The sequence below is a fragment of the Pinus tabuliformis genome, chromosome 1_1 (genome assembly GCF_031772625.1).
Source record: "Pinus tabuliformis cultivar Carrire ecotype Pingquan chromosome 1_1, CPIR1, whole genome shotgun sequence".
Classification (NCBI taxonomy): Eukaryota; Viridiplantae; Streptophyta; class Pinopsida; order Pinales; family Pinaceae; genus Pinus; species Pinus tabuliformis.
The window spans coordinates 83,422,176-83,446,107 of NC_142297.1; the positions used below are offsets into that span (position 1 = coordinate 83,422,176).

A 23,932-nucleotide genomic window follows, 5' to 3' on the forward strand; every position below is an offset into this window, starting at 1 on the left:
TAGCTTCTTTCCAATGACTTTCACGTGGTTTTTTCATAAACCGAGCAACAAGGCCAACAGCAAAGGAAAGGTCAGGACGAGTATGGGTTAGATACAAAAGTTTGCCTACAAGTTGACAGTATAAGGTAGCATCAACTTCAGGAGAAGTACAAGTGACTGAAAGTTTGACTCCAGACTGAAAGGGAGAAGGGGCTGGTTTACAGTCTTCTTAATCCTGGAAACTCTTCCAAGAAAGCGTTAGCTGCCCAACAGTAACCAAATTCAAAGAATCCTAAGAATTCATATCCTAAAAAGAATGGTCCTAAACCAAACAGGGGTCCTAAGCAATCTCAGCCTCAAAATGAAAAATCATTTCAGCAAAATGATAAGACAAATAAAAACAAATGGAAGAAGACTGATAGACATTGCAACTTTTGTAATCGAGATGGGCACTTAGAATCCAAATGCTTTAAGAAGATGGAAGCCTTGGAAGCAACGATGAAGAATCATAACATCCATTTGGAGCATTCTTCAACTTCAACTTCATCTTTAGGAATGGCACTTTCTGCATGTGGTTGTCAATCATCTCGATCTGGTTATGCACTAAATGTATCTTCTTCTTCTCATTCTCATGAGTGGCTCATTGATTCTGGAGCTTCTTATCACATGGCCAAAAACAAAGCCATGTTTTCTTCTTTAAATGATTGTAACACCAAAAATATATATGTTGGTGATGATAGATCTCTTAATGTTGTAGGGACTGGAACTGTTCATCTAGACAATGGTCAGTTTAATGATGTATTATGTGTTCCAACCTTATCCTGCAACCTTCTATCTGTATATCAGATAACTCATTCAGGTGAAGGTAAAATCGTTGAATTTTCACCTCATGATGTTGTAATCAAGGACCTAAGAGATCCTAAACAGATTTTAGCTACTGGCATTGCTGATGATTCTACAAGGTTGTATAAGTTTCACAACTTTGGGTCATCAAATCTTCCCTCGGTATTTGTTGCTCATAATGATGAAGTGAGCAAACTTTGGCATGAGCGATTTGGTCACTTAAACTATCACTCCCTTCAGCATCTATATAAAGAAAATATGGTGACAGGTCTTCCAATGGTATCTTGCAGAGATGGTGTTTGTTCCGGATGTGTACTCGGAAAACATCATCGGGACAGCTTTGAAAAACATGCCTCTTGGCACACCTCAGCCCCTTTACAGCTTGTGCATAGTGATTTATGTGGTCCACTTCCAGTTGTTTCATTCTCTGGCAGCAAGTATTTCTTAACTTTCATTGATGATTTCTCCAGACGCACTTGGGTATACTTCTTAAAACTCAAGAGTGAAGTATTTAACACATTTTTGGCCTTCAAGGCCTTTGTTGAAAAACAATCTGGACATCAAATTCTTAAGCTAAGATCTGATAATGGCGGAGAATATGTTAAAAACACATTCATCAACTTTTGCACTGAGAATGGAATTCAAATGCAACATATTGTTCCATATACTCCACAACAAAATGGTGTAGCTGAAAGGGAGAATCGCACCTTAAAGGAAATGGCTAATTGTATGCTACAATCTAAAGGACTTGGTCTTAGTTTTTGGGTAGAAGCAATTAACTGTGCAAATTACATAATAAATTGCACTCCTACTAAGGTTCTAAAGAATATCACTCCAGAAGAAGCATGGAGCTCAATCAAACCAGATGTAAGTCACTTTCGTGTTTTTGGAAGTGAAGCATGGGCCCATATTCCAGATGAAAAGCATAAAGCTTTAGAACCTAAGATTGAAAAATGTACTTTTGTTGGATATTCTGAAGATGTCAAAGGCTATAGACTTATTCCATTTAAGTAGAAAAATGTTATCATTAGAAGAGATGTAAAATTTGCTGAAAATATATCAGCCTGCGAGCCTAGTCCGGCGGATGTGCCACCTCTCCCTATCTCTTCTACTTTTGAAAACATTTCTTCTTCAGATGATGAAAGTGAGGATGACAATCCTCCCCCACCTTCTCAGGATCCTCCTTTAGCTCCTCAGCTTCCAAGATGGGTCTGTGCTACTCGGGATGCAATAGGTGTTCTTGTCGGTGATCCTACAGATCAGCGACGTACACATTCTCAGTTTGATAGAGCCTCTTCTTTACTGGCTCAAGCTCCAGTGAATTATGATCCTGATACCTTTGCAGAAGCTTCAGGCCATCCATATTGGGAAGCAACTATGAATGAAGAATATCATTCATTATTGGCAAATGATACATGGGATCTTGTTCCTCTACCAAAGGGACGAAAATTTGTTAGATGCAAATGGGTTTACAGAACCAAGTATGGACCAGATGGGAAAGTTGATAAACATAAAGCTCATCTTGTTGCTAAGGGTTTTTCACAAGTTGAAGGCATTGACTACACTGAAACCTTCTCCCTTGTTGCCAAAATGAACTCTATCCACCTTGTTCTTTCCCTTGCTGCCTCTTTCAAATAGGAAGTCCATCAGATGGATGTTAAATCTGCCTTCTTGCATGGGGACTTGCATGAAGAAATCTATATGGAACAACCCATTGGCTTCATACAAACAAACTCCAGCCTTGTATGTCGACTTAAGAAATCCCTTTATGGTCTCAAGCAAGCTCCTCGAGCTTGGTATGCCAAAATGGATAGCTTTCTTTTAGAATCTCGCTTTTCTAGGTGTCATTCTGACAATACTGTCTACACCAAGAAAGTGGGCAAGTCCCTTATCATCCTTGTTCTTTATGTTGATGATCTTATCCTTACTGGTAGTGATCCAAACCTTATAAACCATGTGAAGTCCAGCCTTAAAAGGAAATTTGAAATGACAGACTTAGGACACTTACATTATTTTCTCGGTCTTCAAGTCTTGCAAACCAAGGAAACAGAGGGAAACAGTCCACAGCCTGAGCCAACACGGCCACTTCAGGCAATTTATTAATAAAAGAATGAAAATTTACATAAGCTTCTCTCACAGACGGATTACCCTACAAATGACCCTCCATGCGCTTTAAATTGAACTCATGGACAAATCGGGTGTCAAGCCACGGATCAAGTGTCGATAATACCGAGGAGAGAATGAACCGTCGGATCACTACATATCGTGACTGTCGGATTGTAAGTTACAAAATGTACATAGAAAAGAAACACACTTTACCTAACCCTATACTAGACCAAGTTGTACTTAACTATTTCCTATGTGTCGGAATATCCTAACATCCCCCCTTAAGAACAACTTGGGATAGGATTGAAGGATTTACAAATATGACACAATAGGAGAAGGAAGGAGGCACTAGAGCCTATTACCCATCTCTATGTGCATCTAGAGGTATTTCTCCTCCAAGGTACTCAGTAAACTCTTATTGTTGGTCAAGGGGAATGAGGCTCCACTGTCAAGAAACCAACCACAACCCATCATCGATGAAACCATGCATGCGATGAGGGTAAAATCCAATTCAAACTGAGAGGCCAATGCCTCACCTTTAGATCCTTTCGAGGATCCTTCTTGTATTTCTTTAATGGACAATTGGTTGCATAATGGCCCACCTCATGACAATTAAAGCATCGCACTTTAGATTTGTCAATATTCTTCCCACCGTAAGAAGAACTCGATTTGGGTTGAGAATCCTTCTCCTTCCCTTTCCTTGCCTTACTCGCTAAGGCGAAAGTTTCCTCATCCTCCTTGGATGAAGAACCATCTCTGGTGCTTCTCCTGATCTCCTCCTACAATAGATCCGACCATAGTTGTTCCCAATCTGGCAGTTTCTCTCTTCCATTCACTAAGTCCTGGTAGCTATGCCAGCTCTTAGGAAGACCGAGGAGAGGAAGACTCACCATGACATCATTGGTTGTCGTGATTCCTACACTTCCAAGCTCATCTCTGCAGGTGGTGAGCTTGTTCAATAGTTTCTCAAATTTGAACAAATGATTTTTCTTTGAGGATTCATCCAGCCAGAGGGCCTTCGCTGTCGAATTGCCATCACTCACTATCCATAGAGAAAACGAAACATTGTTTGCAAGATCCAAGTGGAACGAAAGAAGCCTTCAGGGAAGATGATCAAGATCCATCCTTATTAAATCAATTTCAGATCTAATAAGAGTGGAGCTAGATTTCATAAAAATGTGCTTATTTTTAGAGTTGTTAAGCGGATGAGAAATGCAGGCAAACACTAGAATCTGAAAGACTCCTCTCTACATTATGGATCACAAAAGTCTTAGATCTAGCAAAAGAAGCTTTATTAAGAGGAGAAAAATTAGATTTCGAAATAGGTCTAGATGACATCCTTACATTCAAAAATAGAATTTATGTTCCTAATCAAAGTGTTGTTAAACAATTAATAATGGATGAATTTCATCGGAAACCTTGTGTGGGCCACCCAGGTTACCATAAATTATTGACAAATATTAAGAAACAATATTTTTGGCCTGGATTAAGGAAGGTTTCCATAGAATATTTATCCAAATGCTTGGAGTGTTAGTTGGTTAAGGCAGAGCATCAACATCCCGCTGGTTTGTTACAACCACTGCCCATTCCAGAATGGAAATGGGAGATGATATCATTGGATTTCATCACAATTTTACCCCACACTAGGAAACAACATGATAAAATTATGATTGTAGTAGATAAATTGAGCAAAACCGCACATTTTATACCTGTGAAATCCACATACAAAACTATGGAGATTACGGACGTATTTATGAAGAGAATCTTTCGACTGTCACGGGATACCCAAGGTGGTAATTTTAGGCAGGGATGTGAAATTCACATCCACATTTTGGAAAGCCCTCTTTTCAGGATTGTGTACCCAGATCCAATTTAACACAGCTTACCATCCCCAAACAGATGGATAAACTAAATGGTGAATCAAGTAATAGAAGACATGCTGTGCATGTTTGTAATGCAACAGTCACATAAGGGGGAGGATTACCTCCACCTCGTGGAATTTGCATATAACAATAGACATCACGAATCACTGGGCATGAGCCCCTTTGAGGCATGGTATGGAAGAAAGTGCAGGTACCTATGGATTAGAATAACCCTGTTAATAAGTTAGCATTGGGTCCATACATGCTAGCAGAAATGGAGGAAGTCATTCAGAAAGTTTGACAGAATCTAAAGGTTTCCCAAGATAGGCAGACAATGTATGCAGAAAAGAAAAGGATGTACAAAGAATTTCAGCTAGAAGATCATGTTTATCTAAGAGTTAAGCCGCGGAAAAGTTCCTTACAGTGGAGGGGTTGTGCTAAATTAGCACCCCGATACTGTGGACCCTTTAAGGTCTTGGAATGCATTGGACCAGTAGCCTATAAAATTGCATTGCGAAGCCACATTCGGGTCCACAACATTTTCCATGTTTGATTGTTAAAGAAATATGTGTACAACCCACATCACATAATAAACTAGGAAAATATTCAGGTAATAAGTTAAAGGGTTATATATATTTTCCCAACTATTTTGAAGGAATATGACTATGATTATTGTATGTGCAGGTCGAACTCGAAGGAGAATTTCTGGGAGAACCTCTTCATATTCTCGATCGGAGAGAAACCACCTTGCAGAGGTGAGTCATCACCCAGGTTAAAGTGCAATGGAAGCACTTTGGCCTAGATGCGGCAACCTGGGAAGAGGAAGAATTTATGTAGGAAGCTTATCCGACGTTATTTGCCTAAACTAGAAGGAACACCAAGGACGGTGTTTTGCACATGGGGGGGTGGGCGCCATGTAACATTGCTAGCTCCTTGAAAGGATTTACTATGATTATTTAATTTTGTTTATGTTTTACTGCATTTATTTCTGTTATGTTATTACCAAGGCTGGAAAGCCAGATAATAAATTGTTACCTAATTGTGAGTGATTAGAAGTGGAAACATGATTAATTAAAAGAAATTGTTTACTACAATTACAAGAAACAATTATGCCCCTACCCTGGGAAAGGGAAATGTAGGGGGAAGAGATGAAAAGAGGGAACTATCCTAGAGCTCGAAAAAGGTGTGACCAGTGGGAAGCTGCTCGTGAACTATCAAATTAAGTGCAAGAATTGAGGCTAGACAGTGAAGTCCAGAGGCCCAAGGCACTGACTGTAAGTGGAAATTATTCCAGCAGAGAAAGTGCTCGGGGGAGGACCTGGACGTAATTGCTAGGTTCGTGGCTGGGAGGAGAGACTTTCTAGAATTATTGACTACAGGTGGAATAGATAAGTATTATAGTTAGTTTCTTTCTAGAACTAATGCTAGACTGTGTAGATTGACATTTAATGACAATAAAATTTGTTATTCTTGAACTGTCATAGAATAAGTTCTAGAATAGAAAACTATATTTAGAAGGACAATTATCTTAAGGAAAAGTATAATTACAGGATATAGAAGTATCTTTTCTTTTTATCAAATTTTAGACAGTTTATGCTAATAACTATAGAGTTACTACATGACATAGAAAAAATGAAAGAGAATGCTCATTCAATAATTATGGTTCATTGTTCATGATTATCAAAGGAAAACTAATAAGATATAGAAGTAAAGCAATTACAATGTAATTTATCCGAGAATCTATAGAATGACCTGTGTAACTTTACACACTCTATTACTAACAGCAAAAATATAAAGGCAGTAAATATACAACTATTGGACATAGGGTCAGAATATAAATACAGTAATTATGTAACTATTGGATGCAGATTTAGAATATAAAGACAACAAGATTTATATAACTGTTTAAAAGTGGACCACGCAATCATGAAATTACAACGGAGTAACTGTTCAAACCCTAGAATTATCTTCAATTGAAACTTGATCGAATTCTATGGGAAATGGTCAATTAACATAGTAAATAATTGCATGAATAAAAGAAGGGTCCTCTCAAACCAAAATGCAACCACGTTGTAGAATAACTTAATTCATTTCCATTCCCAAATATATAAACAGATAGGATAAGTCCTATAGAAGCTAAAGTAATAAACTAAGCACTCTATATAAGTTGACATAAGTCGATTCACTTAAATGGCCGCATAACAAACAATAATCTTTCATCAGAAAGAACATACACCCTCCATCGACTTCAGAGCGGGAGTATTTTCCCAAAAAATACAAAAAAATCCTTACACAAAGTTCCTTTAATCAACTACGCGTATCTAAATAATTACAAAATCAACAAAGCCATAAACTTGAGCCAGCTAGACGCTCAATAAGAGACCGAGTCTCCATCCTCGACCTTACAAATAATGGTTCCCATAACTTAATTCATGCCAAAGGTAAAAATCCAACCTCGAAGAGTCAACAGCGTTGCCAAGAGCATTTGAGCTCTAGAGAGAGGTGGCCTTTACCAATGCAATTAACGATAAACATTATGTATTTACCTGTTATGGACCTCCAAAACCATAGGTTACTAAAACCCTTATAGGAAAAATTGTAAAGACACCGAGAAAATAAGCAAATGGGGAGAATTCTTACTTGAGAATGGGAGGTTTCCACATGAAGCAGCTCCCATGTTCACCAGCAAGAAAATAACATAAGTGATATTAATCAAATCGAAGGTTAAAAACCATTCAAGCTAAGGAAACATTTAATAATTACCTTCCGCAACTAAGTCCTGAAACTGGTTGTTGCCTGGAGTGATAAAAGTGCCATGGGACTTTCCTGTGCAGTGGAGGCAAAGCATTAAATGCTACGAAAACCACAACCCAGCCCTATATCCATCTTGCTATTTAGTTCAAGAAGACAACAAAGCAACAACCTGGTTTGTTTACTTGGTTTCGTTTTAGCAGCTGCCACTAACTTCATTGTTCTAAGAGGATGCACAGACAGAATGAAATCCTAATTAAAGCAACAAACCCTCGTGAAACAGCAAGAAACCACAGGAGCAATGACAACAATGAGCCACATGGATGCCAATAACGAGTAGTTAGTTAGGGATTGAAACCCTAAGTTTTCTCGGCCGTCAGATCGCAAGAACCAGATCAACAACTGCAGTACTAAACAGATGGCACGAGTAGCCTAAACCATTTGGCAAGTGCATAAAGCCTCAAACCATATCTCCCTGCCACATGGCTCCATGTACAAAGGATAACAAGTCAACACAGGAGCAAGGATGGGGAAATCACCTTGTGTATCATACACATTAAAAGCAAATCCTTTCACCTTTAATATAAACTATATGATGTATAGACCTCCAGTAAGTGTCAAGTCTACGGACTTCATAAATACCATAATCAAATAATCCGATTGTATATAATGAGACAAATTCCAGAGTCCGGGATGGACATAATTGCAAAGTAAATAGGTTTTTTTTGGATTGGTAAGTTTACTTTAGATGTTACACGAGCAGCTTCGACATCTATTGGTTGTATATCACACGGATCCAATGAAGAGGGGCAAGGAAACCTATTCACTAAATCTAGAGATGAGAAAGTCTGTCCTCTATAGTGGTTCCACTTAATTATCAATTACCCATGGTTTTTTACTTAGTTAAGGATACCGATCTGGGGCTTTTCTGTATTAGATATTTAAGGTTTCAACCTGAAAACAAAAACTTTCACTAGGCCAAATGGACGAGTAATTTTCATTGAAGCCATAAAATGGATGCATTTTAGGTAAAGTTCAATATAAACAGCCAGGGCTTTTAATTTATTTAGTCATGGTTTCAATATGACTTCACAATTTTACTCGGGCAAATCGACTGGATTTTAATTTATTTGTTCATGGTTTCAATAAAGCTTCACAGTTTTACTGGGACAAATTGACCGGATTTTAATTTATTTAGTCATGGTTTCAATATGACTTCACAGTTTTACTGGGGAAAATCGACTGGAAACTTGCATTGAAGCCATGGAAAGAAGGTATATTAGATAAAGCTTCAAATCAAGTTGCAAGAATATAAGACTTTTCTCTGTAAACTGTTTCTTTTTCGAAAGGAAATAAGGCTATATTTTTTTGGTTATTTTATAAAACTGTAGGCTTGAATTTATATAATCAAAATGCTAAAAGGTCATAATTTTGGGAACATACTTTAGAGTGAGTGACAATACCATTGGAAGATCTACTCTCCCTATTTAATTTTTAGCCATGATCTGATTCTTCAACTTGTCCTGACGATGAACCAAACTCGTTGGTTCAAAACGCATCGGCAAATGTATTATCATGTGATTTACACCGAAAAACTTTTTCTCATAAACTTAACATGGATCACAGAACCCTCAATTCAACAATATTTTTCATATTTATGGTTTTGATAAAGTAGTGATAATTAAATTATTTAAAGTTGGAGTAAATTTGTGTAATCAAATGACACAAATTTTTTGGATTTGGTTAATTAATCAAATGAACATGGTTTATATTTTTTAAATATTTTTATTATTATTTAATAATTTTCTTAATATAAATTTATGCTTTTATATTGTTATTATTTTTTAATGTATAAATATAATTTAGTATAAATTTATTTTAATATTAAATTTATTAAGTATTAAGAAAGGATATCATTTAATTTCATGGTTGAGCTGAGAGGTTCATTCTACAGCCCATTATGATGTGTAACCATGTCCTTCATCATCAAAGTTAAAAAAATTCATGTCGGCCCAAAGAAAAATAACTACACAAAATATTTAAATAATTTCGTTCATAAAAAAACGGCAGGTGAAGAAATTGGATCCCTCTCAGTGCATGTTAGATCCTTATTTAAAATAGATCTATGCTAGTTTTACATTTTAGGAGATTTTCCACCATTTTACATTGATTGATTTTTATTTTATTTATTAAGGCATTCTATGGGGAAAAATCAATGATATTAAGGTCTAGTTTGGCCTAGGTTTGGTGTGATCCTTAATGATTTCGACAATATAGAAGTTCCTAGGTCCAAATCACAAGTTAATTGTTTCAATAATCTGAGGACTCACATAAAGGAGCTAGTTAAATCCTTAATAGTGTAATTTGTTTAGCAAAACATATAAATATGTTATTCAAAATAATATGTGTTTTTTTATTTGATCATGTATGGCTTCAATTGCCAATTCCATTTAGTAAATAGAAAAAAAAATAATCAATAATTACCAAAATAATTTAATCACTCATTGAACTTGACCAAAATTTGAAAAAGAAATCACTCATGTTACATTTTGGACCTTTTAAAAATGTTTATAACAGATATAACTATATTTTACTAATAGATTTGTAAAGAATATATATTCAATTTTATTTATTTAATTTTTATATTCTATTAGGATTATTGTGTATAGAGCTCTAGAAAAAAATAGTAAAATAATATTTAAATTAACAAATAAATAATAATAATAATAATATTAATAAATAATGTCAATCTTACATAAAATCTTCAATTTCCATTTTAATTTTACGTTAATTTCATATAGAGAAATAAAATAATTGTAAGTAAAAAAAAAAATTACATTTTAAAGTTGACATGGGAGGTAAAAATAATATTATATTGATTAACAAAAATAGTAATATAAAAAAGAAAACAATGTGTGCCATAAATAAAATTTTCAATTTCCATCTTAATTTTACTTAACTTTATATAGAAATATAAAGTAATTAAAAGTAAAAAAAAAACAAATAGTTTATTTTTTAGTATGCAGGAGAGATATAATTCCTCCATTGCTCACAAAGGGCATGTAAAAATAATATTATGGATGTTAGATCATGGGTAATTTATTTGATGTTAGTTGAATTCACTCTATGTTAGTTGACATGTAATATTTAAAACATTTTATTAGTTTATTTCTCAAAACTAGCATAGATCCATCTTAACTTCACATTTACCAAGCATTAATAGAAATTAATATGATTTGTTTGGAGCTCTACAACCCAATATAGGGGCCAGATATGTAGAAGTAAATGTTTAACATTTAACATTTATTTGTCAACTCAATCAAAAATAATAAAAGGTTAAAAGTAATACATAGTCAGGTATTGTGGAGATGTTGTAGTGTAAACATTTAAATCTTTTTTGACAAAAGAAAACTCCCCAAGGCTAGATGGATGGTTTGTTGATATCTTTATACACCTTTTTGACATCATGGGCTTAAACCTATTAAATATGGTGGAGGAATCGTGACAAAAGTTGAAAGCTTTCGGGGTTGTAAATGTGACTTTGCATTGATTCCAAAGAAGAAATCCCCTAACACTTTCAAGGACTTCATGTCGATATCACTGTGTAACATCATTTACAAATTGATTTTATTAGGTATGGACTAGCTATACCTTCACAGGACCAAGGTGGATTATTATGTAAAATCCACTGCATGCTTGGATGACAATGGGGAACCAACAGTCTTATAGGGAAAGAAGAAAGGCACATAAGGATGGTGACAACTATGTAGGCAAAGTGCAGTCGTGGGAAAAGGTGTGTGTTATTTGTAGTGCATATTTCTAACGACAAAGGTAAGGAAGTTGAGGATGCTGATATTTTGAGCAGGTACCTAGTTCTACATTAGTTTCAGGATGTGTTTCCCGTAGATATTTTAGAGTTGCCACCTCACAGGGAGGTACACTTTTCTATTGACTTGACATCAAAATCACCTTACAGGATGAGCACTCCAGAGTTGGTAGAGTTGAAGTTGCAATTGAAGGAAATGTTAGACAAGGTATACATTAGGCCAAGTGTATCACCTTGGGGTACACTGGTATTGTTTGTAAAGAAGAAGGACAATACTCTCAAATTGTGCATTGAATACAGGCCATCGAAAAAAGTCAGCATCAAGAACAGGTTTTCGTTGCCGAGGATTGATGAATCATTTGATTAGTTGAAGAGAGCAAGAGTGTTCTCAAAGATTGATATGAGATCTAGATATCATCAAGTACACATTAAAGAGGAGGAAATTTATTAGATAGCATTCTGGACCAGGTACGAGCATTATGAGTTTGTTGTAGTTCCATTCGGTTTTGACTAATGCTCCAGCTACCTTTATGTGCTTGATGAATTGTGTTGCTTCCCTTTTTGGACAAGTTTGTTATTGTGTTCATTGATGACATATTGGTATATTCTAAAAATGAGGAAGAGAATGTCGAAAATTTGGCAGTAGTGTTAAGGTTTTTGAGAGATCATCAGTTGTATGCTAAGCTCAGCAAGTGCAATTTCTTTCAGACTGAGGTGCACTAATTGGGACATGTTGTCTCTAAAGAGGGAATAACAATGGATCCAGAGAAGATAAGATCTATCATGGAGTGGGAAGCTAATAGGAATGTACATGAGGTGAGATCTTTCATGGGATTGGTAGGTTATTATAGGAGGTTCATGAGGAACTTCTCACAAATTTATTATCCTATTACATCATTGCATAGGAAGGGTAAGAAGTTTGAATGGATAGAGGAGTGTGAGGCCAATTTTGAGACGCTCATGCAATTGTTGATACATGCACCAGAGCTAAAGATTACAGATCTGGACAAAATATTTGTACTATGTACAGATGCTTGCAAGAGAGGACTTGTTGGAGTCCTTATGCAAGAAGGACAAGTAGTATGCTATGAGTAATGAAAACTAAATGAGAATGAACATAAATATCTCACACATGATATTGAGTTGGCAACGATCATACATGAATTGAATATGTGGAGGCACTATCTTCTTAGTAAGAGGTTTGTATTGATGAGTGATCACAATGGTTGAGATATTTTTTTGACTAGTCAAATCTGAACACCAAGTAAGCTAGATGGTTAGCCACAATCAATGAGTTTGATTTTGAGATCATATACATCAAAGAGAAGGAGAACAGGGTCGTAGATGCTCTTATTAGGTGAATACAAGTAAATCATATAGCAGCTATAAGTTCCTATGGGACAGATCTACAAGATAGGATCTTGTAGGTAAGTTAGCATGATAACAGGTATATGGAGATTGTGCATAGGTTGCAACAGAGTATAGGTATTGGTACAGGTAGTGGTACAAGTATAGGTATAGGTAGTGGTACAAGTACAAGTACAGATGTAAGTGCATATGATGTGGACTATCATCTCACGATAGATGGATTGGTCAGATTTAGAGACAAGATATATGTGAGAGACAACCGTGAGATCAAGAAGGTGATATTGAATGAGTTTCATGTGAAACCATATTCATGTCACCCAGGCTATCAAAATACATTGACTGCAATGAAGAAGTTTTATTATTTATTGATTCTAAAGAAGGATGTAGTAGAGTTTGTGGCTAGGTGCTTGAATTTTTAGTAGGCAAAGGCATTGTGTAAGCACCTAGGTGGACTGCTATAGCCCATTGTGATTATAGAATGGAAATGGGAGGTCATTTCCATGGAATTTATCACAGGATTGCCAAGGATAGTGAGACAACATGATTCCATCATGGGAGTGGAGGACATGTTGACGAAGGTTGCACAGTTCATTCCAGTGAATTCTACATTCTCAACTAGAGATGTAACACAAATACTCATTAAAGATGTGGTTATATTGAATGGTGTTCCAAACAATATTGTGTGAGACAGGGATGAAAAGTTCACTCCCAAGTCTTGGAAGGAGTTGCTTGCAGGTTTGGGCACAAAGTTGGACTTCAGTACAACTTATCATCTACAGACAAAAGGATGGACTAAGAGGGCCAATAGGATATTGGAGGACAGGTTGAGGATGTACATGATGCATCAACAATGAAAATGGGAAGAGTACCTTCCACTAGTAGAGTTCTCTTACAACAATCGGTATCATGAATATTTGAAGATGAGTCTGTGTAAGGTATTGTATGGGCAGACTTGCAATACTCCCATCAGTTGGAGTGATCTCATTAACAGGTGTTGATTGGACCAGACATGTTGACAGACATGGAACAACAAATGAAGGTAATCAAGAAGAATTTGAAAGCAGCACAAGATAGGAAGAAGAGCTATGCAGATCAGAATAGGATGTTCAACAAGTTCCAAGTTGGGGAACATGTGTACTTGTGCATCAAACTAAAGAAGAGCTCCTTGTGGATTGGATCATGTGCCAAGTTGGCAGCATGGTTTTGTGGACCTTTCAGGATTATTGAGAGGATTAGACTAGTAGCCTATCAACTTGGCATTGCCTCCGACAGTAAAAGTCCATGATGTTTTCCACGTGTTATAACTTAAGAAGTATGTTAAAGATGTTGATCATGTGACTGGCTGGCTTGTATTACAAGTGGAACTAGATTGCGAATTCCAACCAGAACCTCAGTGTATATTCCAGAGAAAGGTGCTCATGCTTCATAAGCAAGCCGACAAGTAGGTTAAAGTGCAACGAAAGAACTTTGGGCTCGATGAAGTTACATGGGATATGGTGGATCAGATGCGGGCTATGTAACCTTCATTATTTATCATTTGAGGTAAAGTAGTTTTGGTATGATGTTTTGTATATGTTTTGGCATATGTTTTGGTGATGTTTTGATATATGTACATATTTATATGGATGTAAATACTGCCATGAGCTATGTTATAAAGCTCCAATAAGCAATATGGGTATCATGTCATTATAGTTTTTATGTTGTTATCTTGTCATGTTGCTTTAATTTTAAACACGGTAATCATTATAAATACTGCATCGAGCTATGTCATAAACCTCCATTGGAAATATGTTTGCTTTTTAGCAGTTTGTTTGAGGTATAGGTGTGGTGGAACACCGAGGACGGTGTCCCCCAAGGGGGAGGGTTCTGTAATATCCCCAGTGAAAATTCCATGTAATAAAAGTTAATAAAGGAAAAATAATAACCACAGTTGACAAGACACTTATTCCAAGTTGAATGTTGTGAAAAACACCCTAGTGTGGGCATTCATTTGGTTTATTATGTCTAAGGAAATTGGAAAAGGCAATGGTTAAGGCTTTGGAAAGGAAAAATGGCATTTTTGGCACATTTATATATGAAAATAATGGAAATTAGGAGAAAAAGAAAGTGAAACATCACATATTGTATGTGAGGAATAAAATTAAGAAAAATAATGGAAAATGAAGAAAATAGAGGCCTAAATGATAAAAAGGAATCTAAGGATCAGTTCGTACCATTTATCAGTACAGTTTTGGAGCTCTCTCATTATTATCTATCTCACTCACTCTTGGACACTAAGAGTTTTCTTGGAGCACTTTGGCATTTGATCAAGAAAAGGAAAAGAAGGCAAGAGGAAGGAAGGAGCAAGAAAGGAAGAGAAGGATCAAGTAGCTACAACAAGATTCTTTGCAGGTATCAATTGGCATGTGTGTTTTCCTTGATATATTTGGAATGCATGGTATTGCATGTGGTTCTTTGTTGTTATGGCATGGGTTTTTCTAGGTGTGACAATGTTTTCAGCCTAGTCTTTCCATTTCCTGATAGCCATGGTGTGATGGGGTTCTCATGTTTTGGTTGAGCTAGATTTTCGGATGGATTCAAAGCTAAGTGAGGTGGATATATGAAAAATAGAACACATGCCCTAGTAAACCCTGAACCAATTTGTGGGTTGCAGTAAATCCATATTTTGTGTTGCCTTGGTGGGCCTAGGAATCCTCAATCGATGAATGGATGGATATACAGTAAATCCTAGAGGTGCTTTCCCTTGATTAGGCCTAGGAATCATTTCCTGTTAATGGTGGGATTTATGGTAAAGCCTAGAGGGTGGAGTCTCAGTTTAGGTCCTAGTGATCACTAGATCAAAATGTGGATTGTGGTAAACACTGAGATATTAGGAGAGAGGAAAATTCCTCATGGTGTAGGTGGAGAAATCTAGTGGTAGCCATGCTTTCTTTGGCATCGTAATCCCATCAAGTGGGCTCTCATATCTTTGTTCACTCATCCCCGTCTCTCTTCTCACATTCTCTCTCTCCTCTATGTATAATGTGTTCCCTCTCTCTCTCTCTCTTCTCCCCACTTTCTATCTATCTATCTCTATTTACATATTTGTATATCTATCTTTTTCTGCTTCTATCTCTCTCCCTACATATATATCCCTCTCTCCCCCATCACTCTCTCTCTCTCCCCTCTCTCCCCCATCTCTCTCTCTCTCTCTCTCTCTCTCTCTCTCTCTCTCTCTCTCTCTTGTGTCTCTCTTATTCCCCCTATCCCCCCTCCCTTCACACCCCTTTCCTCTATATCTTATTATTTGTCTCTTTGTCTCTCCACCCCACTCTCTCTCTCTCTCCCTCCTCCTTCCTCCTCCTTTTATTTCTCCATCCCTCCTTCCCTTGCTAGGTTTGTACTTCATAACAACTCCTTCACCATTCTCTCTCTCTCTCTCTCTCTCTCTCTCTCTCTCATCCTTTCTCTATCTCCCCCACCCTCCTCCCTCCCCCTTCCTCAATTCATTATCCCTCCTTCCCTTAGTCTGTAATTCACAATAATGCCCCCCCTCTCTCTTCTTCCCCTCTCTCGACCCCTGTTTCCCCATCACGTCACTTTCCTCCCTATCTTCTTATTTATCTCTTTGTCTCTCTCTCTCTCTATCTCTCCATATTACCTATCACTCCCGCCCCCCTCTCTTTCTATCACTCTCCATCTTCTCTCTCTCTCCCTCCTCCACCCCCTCCCTCTATTTCTCTATCCCTCCCTCCCTCACTTAGTTTATACTTCATAACCCCCTCCACCACCCCCAACCACTACCTCTCTCTCTCTCTCTCTCTCTCTACCCTCCATCGCTCTTCCTCCCTCTCCCTATCTGTTCCTATCACTCTCCATCCTTTCTCTATCTCCCCCTCCCTTCTCCCTCTCCCTTCCTCTATTTCTCTCTTCCTCCCTCCCTCCCTTAGTATGTAATTCACAACAATCCCCCTCTAACTCTCTCTTTGTCTCTCTCTCTCTCTCTCTTCTCCCACACCAACTTTGTTTCTAAGTCAACCATATGTCCTTCTCTCTCTTTGTCTCCCTCCTCAGTCTCCCTCTTTCCATATGTATCTATCTCTCTCACACTTCTCCTTCCTCTTTCTCTCAATCTCCATGCTCTTTTCTCCCTCCTTTCTCCCTCCCCCTTGCATTATTTATCTATTCTCCCCTCCCTCACTTAGTGTGTTCTTCACAACAACCTCCCTCCAACTCTCTCTCTCTCTCTCTCCCTTGTTTTTCCTTCTCTATCTCTCCCTCCCTCACTTTCTCCCCCTCTCTCATTCTCTTCTCCCTCGTGCCATCTCACCATCTCCCACCCTTCCTCTCTCTTCCCTCTCCACTCTCTCCCTCCAAAAATCTCACTCACTTGCACAGTCTCCCTCTGTCTCTCTCTCTCTCACACACACCCCCACGCACACAAGTGTACACATATTCACAACAACCCCCTCCAAATTTGTCTCTCTCTTCCTCCCCATGTCAACCAAAACTATCTTCCTTCCACTCCCTTCCTAACCCTCTTCCCTAATCTCTCTCTTCTTTTTTACTCTCACACACTCTACCCTCACCAACTCATTCTTTTCCACATCTCCATTTCTCTCCCTCCTTGGCCCCTTTATCCCTCCCTTTCTCACCCTCCCCTCCTCCTTAAATCCACCACAACCAATTCCCACTAACTCATTCTTCCCCACACCCTGGTCTGTCTCTACTTTTATCCTTCTTTCTCTCCTTTGGCCCCTCTATCCCTCCCTCTCTCATCCTCCCCACCCTATGAAAGCCACAATGATTTTCAATGTATTAAAGTCACTAGCTACATGAATGTGTGCAAGCTCCTAGTACTAGAAGTGTGCATACATTGTTGACACCAAGAACACACATGCACTATTAATGCACACATATTTTTTGGAATTTAAATATTTCTAAGTAGGAATCCAACATGCACGACAACTTGGTTAATTTGGATATAGGTTCATGATCATGAATCTAGTGGTTTGAGCTGCAAAAACATACAAACATCAATTTTTGAAATATACCCATATAGAGTCTACTATCTATCTATCTATCTATCCCTCGTTTATTTTTGAAATTAATAGGTCAAAATCTTAAAATACATCCCTAGTGTATTTCTCTTATAACTTATAAGGGCGTTGACTATTTGGAAAAAAATATATGGTGCACTAGAGGGCTTTAAGACCTATAATGTAAAAAGGGGAGGGATGTTTGATGATTGTAAGACCCTTTTAAGTTGTACTAATAGAGGGCCTTATAATTTCAAAGATATAATGACTTCCATAAATTAAAAATATATAAAATTAAGATTGCAAATTTAGTTGCGCAAAAGAACAATATGTTTTTTACAACTACACAAGCTTAGATTCCATCATTTAGATACTCAATCGCTAGAGAAATGGAAACATGTGCATTATATTTTGTATGAAAAATAATGTATACTAGTTTCCAAAACTCAAATTTCACATAATTCCTATAAATAAAAATTATATACCTGAAAAGCCAATTCACAATGAATTTGAAAATTTATATATATATATATATATATATATATATATATATATATATATATATATATATATATATATATATATATATATGGATTATATCTCTAATTATCTTTCCAAATTAACATATTGTTATTTTGCTAATTTTATATTACCACACATCATCAAGACCATCATTAACTTCCACCAACTCTATTATTAAATTTTACTAGTAAAACATAATATTATTAAAAAATCTTAATATGAATACACTCACTAAATTTTAAATCTTATTATTAATAAATTTTAAATTTTAAACCATTTTGGAAAACATACTATTTCTGCAACTTCCGGAAAATTCTGGAAACACTATGCTAACCAATACGGCTTACCGAGACTAAATTCACGGTGGATAATAATATAATAAAGCATGTGAGAATTAGAAAGTTCATTGAGTGATGTCATGTTATAGCATTTCTAGATTTTGAGCGCACTTCGCAAGTAGACTTGGACATTGTCACTATAGTATATAACGACTCTGGTGTACGTAGCCGCCTGACTCTGGGATCAATCGCCATCACCCACGGCCCACCCGCTTGACTTTGGAATGAGTAACAATTCTGGATGCCAGGCACTCCAGAATGCAGAAAGGATCTATTTTTGCACATGAAGATGAGAATCGATATGCCAAGTGGAACTTGTCAACCTTGTCATGTCATGGATGGTCGGCAGAGGTCGCTTCCATTGTCGTCAGGTGGGTAAAAAAGAAAACAACTAGCAGTGTAAATGATGGAGAATTTTTCAATCATGAGGAACATACACTCTTTCAGCGTGTTTCAGAGCATAGACCTTTGTATTAAGTGGATAATTGACTGGGCACATGCTGGACTGGCGTACAGAGGTATTGATGGGGGCAGAAAACTGGACTTTTTCCAAAATCTTGTCTCATATGAAACGATTGAACGCTATAAGAATGTTGGAATCATCTATGTTTAACAGGTTCGGAGAGAGATATTCAACTGAACTGAAATGAGAGAAGAGTTCATTTATTTATCACCGTTGCAGTGATCCTGTGATAGGGCAACAAGAATACAAAGGTATCAACAAAGTTCACCATCATCGCCAGCAGATCCACAGATTATTAACATGGCTTGCATTGTAGCAGTGAATTCTCCCTCGGTCTTCGGCTCCTGCAGGTCCCCCTCTATACACAATTCTGGTATTGAGATATGGGCAGCTTCCCCTAGGAATCATGGTTTCCAGAAGCCCAGGAGCAGCGGCATCCATGCAAATTGTGTGGGGTCTCCGCTGAGGCCTGTTTTAACCATCAGAGACGAAAATATGCTGTGGATCGAGAGCGGGGAGAGCCTGGCCAAGAGGCCTTTCCCTTCTTGTGTCAATGTCCCGGAGGATAATGGTTTGAATGTCCGCAAGTTCCCTTTGCCTCCTCTCAAAAGGAAACGACCGCAGAGGCTGGATATTCCGCTGCAGCTGTCGGGCCTAAACGTGCCGTGCCCGGCAGTGGAGCAGCCGAAGGAGGTGAATGAGGAGGGTACTCATTATGCAATTTCGCGCAAAAAAGGTCGGCGAGAATTCATGGAGGATACCCACAAAGCCATTGTCAATGTTCTCGGTGATTCCAGACAGGCCTTTTTTGGTGTGTTTGATGGTCATGGTGGTCGGAAACAGGGATGGAATTTGACGGGCATTTTGCCCGTCATAAGGCTTTTTGAACGTATTTGACGGCTGGAATTTGTCTATGCCCGTTTTGAGTGACATGCCCTCAAGAATAAAAAACGTATTTTTGACGTTTGGAACTTTTTCCAAAACGTTCTTACGCCCAGGGTTAGAATTTTTCGCTATTATTGGCTATTCGAATGATGTCGGCGGGTAATTGCACATGCAGAGCGTCAGAAACTTCAGAAACTTTTAAAAATAAAATAAAATAACGTTTATAATGATTTAAAATTTTACAACTTAATATTTAAGTCAGAAAGGTTATCGACATATGTAAATAAGTTATGTTGAAATAGACAGCTAGATATTATAAATCACAGTGACAACCAATGGCATAGTAACAACCAATCTGAAAAGATCAGAGGAAAATTGCCTTTTCCTATGTACTCGCTAGGCACGACCAAGATGATGTTTTAACCTACCTTGTATAGACTCTCAGCTGCAGCGTGAAACTCTTGGCTGCATGAGGCAAGTAACTCATTGAATTGTGAATCTTGCCCAATTGTTGGAATCTGTCCCTGGACGATTTCGGGGATCTTGCATGCAATTTCCAAGTTCCCAAACCCAACGCATTGCGCATTGCCCATCCCTGTTTTCTTTGTACAATCGAGTTCATGATTCACACTCTCTCTCAACGCATTGCCATTCAAACTTACGCCTGTTCCCCAGGCTCCAGCTCAAGATTGGCTCCAAGGCCCATTCAAACTTACGCCCGTTGCCCAGCTCAAGATTGGCTCCAAGGAAACTGGGAGGAAATTACAAATTGGTGCTTCAGGTTAGTGATTGATTTTTTATTTTTCAAACACTATGGGTTTACCCTCTAATTGTTGCTAGCTTTTAATTTTTTATTTCATAAATTTCACAATAGATTTGGATATGTGTAATTACTCACCGCTCTTTAAATATGGGTTTATCATTATGGAGAATATGGTTTCTTGGAGATTTAAATTCTTTTATGAAATGATTGTCAATTGTTTCACTGTCTACAAGTCTCTTCCAAAATTTACTTAATACACATTATTAATTTACTTTTTTTTTCCGAAGAAAAAGCGAACTTTTATTGAAGAAATAAAAAATTACTTTGCATATGCTTCAGCATCTCTGTTTGGATTGTAAGACTACTTTTCCTATCCAACAAAAATGTCCTACCTTCAACAAAAAAACCAGTTGTTCTTTGAATGAACTGTTGTAGACTGTTTTTTCCTTCTAATATGTTCAGTGATAAACCATGACATCCCTTTCAAAAAAGGGCAACAGAACCATCATAAAAGACGGGTCCATCAAAAACATAAGCTTGGATCTGCTCCCTTGTATTGCTAAGCTTGTAAAAATAATCCATTGCTTTCTGTAAAATGGCATGGTATTGCACAAATGCAATTACAGTCACAAATACATCATCCTACGACAGTAAAAGTTATTGATGCAAAGATCATTTTAAGTAAAAATAAAAGAAAGATATTAGCTTCACTCTAGACACTGAAAATGTCTTCTGTGCCTAGTACCTACGAATCACGATCTTTGCATTTTAAGGTATAGTAGTTGTTCACATCATGCAGGTAAGTTAACAATGTGATGCAGCTCCGCCTCCAAGTATTTAGTATCTTGCATGCAAGTTAAGAATGTGATACAGCTCCAAGCATTTACTATTTTAGCTGTATAATAAGCGTAATGTAAACGGGAAAAGAAAATTAACTATCACGGAGATATAAATGATTTCAGGCATGGATTGAAGAAATGGTCGGCGGCCGCTTATGTGAAATCTATTGATTCCAAGCATGTGTTGGAGATAGAAATGGCCGCTTATTGCTAAGCTTGTATAAATATCGATTTCGCCTCCGTACATATTGTTGGAATTTAATTCCAACTGCAACAATGAACAGCTGGACAAAAATCTGATTTTTAGCAGATATTCCAGGTTGTTCGATACATCAAGTAGCGCTTGATATTTTGCACATTAATGTGCATTAAATTCTCAGCATTAAACTCCCCTACAGCAGCCGACTTCACTTCTTCAAGAGGCATCACCGCCTTGCTGCTTTCAATACGCAGATAAGCGTTAGAAGATATTTTGATTATTTTATTGTTTAAATCAGATATGTTTTAAACATATAAATGTAATGAGCGGCAGTAGTGATTAATCCCTCTGCAAAAAGTAGCGCAACAGCGCTCGAATGTAATTTCTGTTGAATGTGAAAAGAATGTGCAGTAGCACGAGCTCATATGAATGAAGCTTTTTGCACAGCAATGCAGGGACTGAAAAGTAAGAGAGAGGCGCAGCAGCGTAAGGTTAGCAGCAGATTGACAGATAGCAGAGGAGAGCACGCAGCAGCGTCAAGATAATACTTGCTAGAAAGTGAAACGCACAGCAGTGCACAGCAGGAGTAGATGCAACAGCGCAACAGAGAGCAGAAAGGGAAAAATGCACAGTAGTGCAGATATTTGAATGAAATTTGTTTAACAGATGTTTATTTGTGTGGAACAGAAGCGTTCCTTGGTGAATCTGTTTTGTAATAGAAGTTGTGAAATTCCCTCAGTATGAGGAAGACAAATCTGTAACAATTAGTTTATTTTTAATAAACGCAAGTTAATTTTTCCTGTTGTTGTTACACCGTAACTCAAAAAATACTTGACGTAAAAAATTTACGTTGCTGCAACACCACGAACAGCGTTGCTGCAACACAAGTTACAGCAACTGAAGAAAAAAAACTGCGTTGCTGCAACACCATTTCCAGAGAAAGAATTTTTCTGTTTTCTGAGTTAAAAACAGAGCGATTTTTTGTCTGTTTGTTATGGAATTTATCAGAAAATTCCAACATGGTATCAGAGCTGGTCTAGGCACTCAGTGAGTCAAAAACAAAGATTGTTTTTCACTGTAGGAGTTGTAAGAAGCTTGTTGAGCAGATTTTTCCAGCAGAGAAAGTTTCTGCTTATTTTCAAAATACAGTCAGTATCTTTTCTTTACCAATACAGGTTAAGATGGCAGATGATGGAACAGGTTTGACAAATCCCCAACTGCCACAGTTTAATGGGAAAAATTATAGTTATTGGTCCATAACAATGAAAGCATTGTTTGCTTCTCAAGGAATATGGGAGCTGGTTGAAACTGGCTATGCTGAACCTGCAGATGCAACAACACTGGCTGCTTTGACAGTAGCAGAAAGAGACCAGTTGAAGGGCGACAGAAAGAAGGATGCCAAAGCCCTCTTTTTCCTCTTCCAATCAGTACATGAAAGTGTTTTTCCGCGGATTGCAGCAGCAACAAAATCTAAGGAGGCATGGGATATTCTCAAAACTGCCTATCAAGGCATGGAGAAGGTGAAGACTGCAAAGTTGCAGATGTTGGGGAGATACTTTGAAAATCTCAGCATGAAGGAATCTGATATAATAGATTCATTCTTCACTCAGGTTATTTGCTTGATAACCCAGATAAGATCTCATGGTGAGATTCTTGAAGATAGAAGGATTGTAGAGAAAATCTTTAGATGTTTACCCTCAAGGTTTGAATCTATTGTGGTAGCAATAGAAGAAACAAAATATCTCTCACAGTTCACGGTAGATGAGCTGAGTGCTTCTCTGTTGTCTCATGAACACAGACTGAGTAGAGGAACAGATTCCTCATTTGAGCAAGCATTCAAGACTCAGATGTCTTTTGGCCAAAGAAGAGGTCGAGGCAGAGCAAATAACAGAGGTCGTGGAAGAAGCCAAAACAGAGGCAGAAATTATCCTACTAGCACAAGCGGAAGGAGCTGCAATCAGAACCAAGCTGAAGGTTCAAGCAAACAGCAAGCTCATGGACACAGGTATGACAAATCCCAAGTCCAATGTCATTATTGTAAAAAAATTGGGCACTACGCCAATGAATGCAAGAAAAAACAAAATGACATGAATAATAGGCAGAATGCTAATTTTGCAAATGAAGAAGATAAGAACCCAAAGAATGTGCTGTTAACATGTAACATAGCACA

At 37.5% G+C, this 23,932-nt stretch overlaps 1 pseudogene; it reads left to right on the forward strand.

The window, feature by feature from the left end:
* LOC149211719 (putative protein phosphatase 2C 25) overlaps window positions 1-23,932 on the forward strand; it is a 68,059-nt pseudogene that overhangs the window by 38,663 nt on the left and 5,464 nt on the right.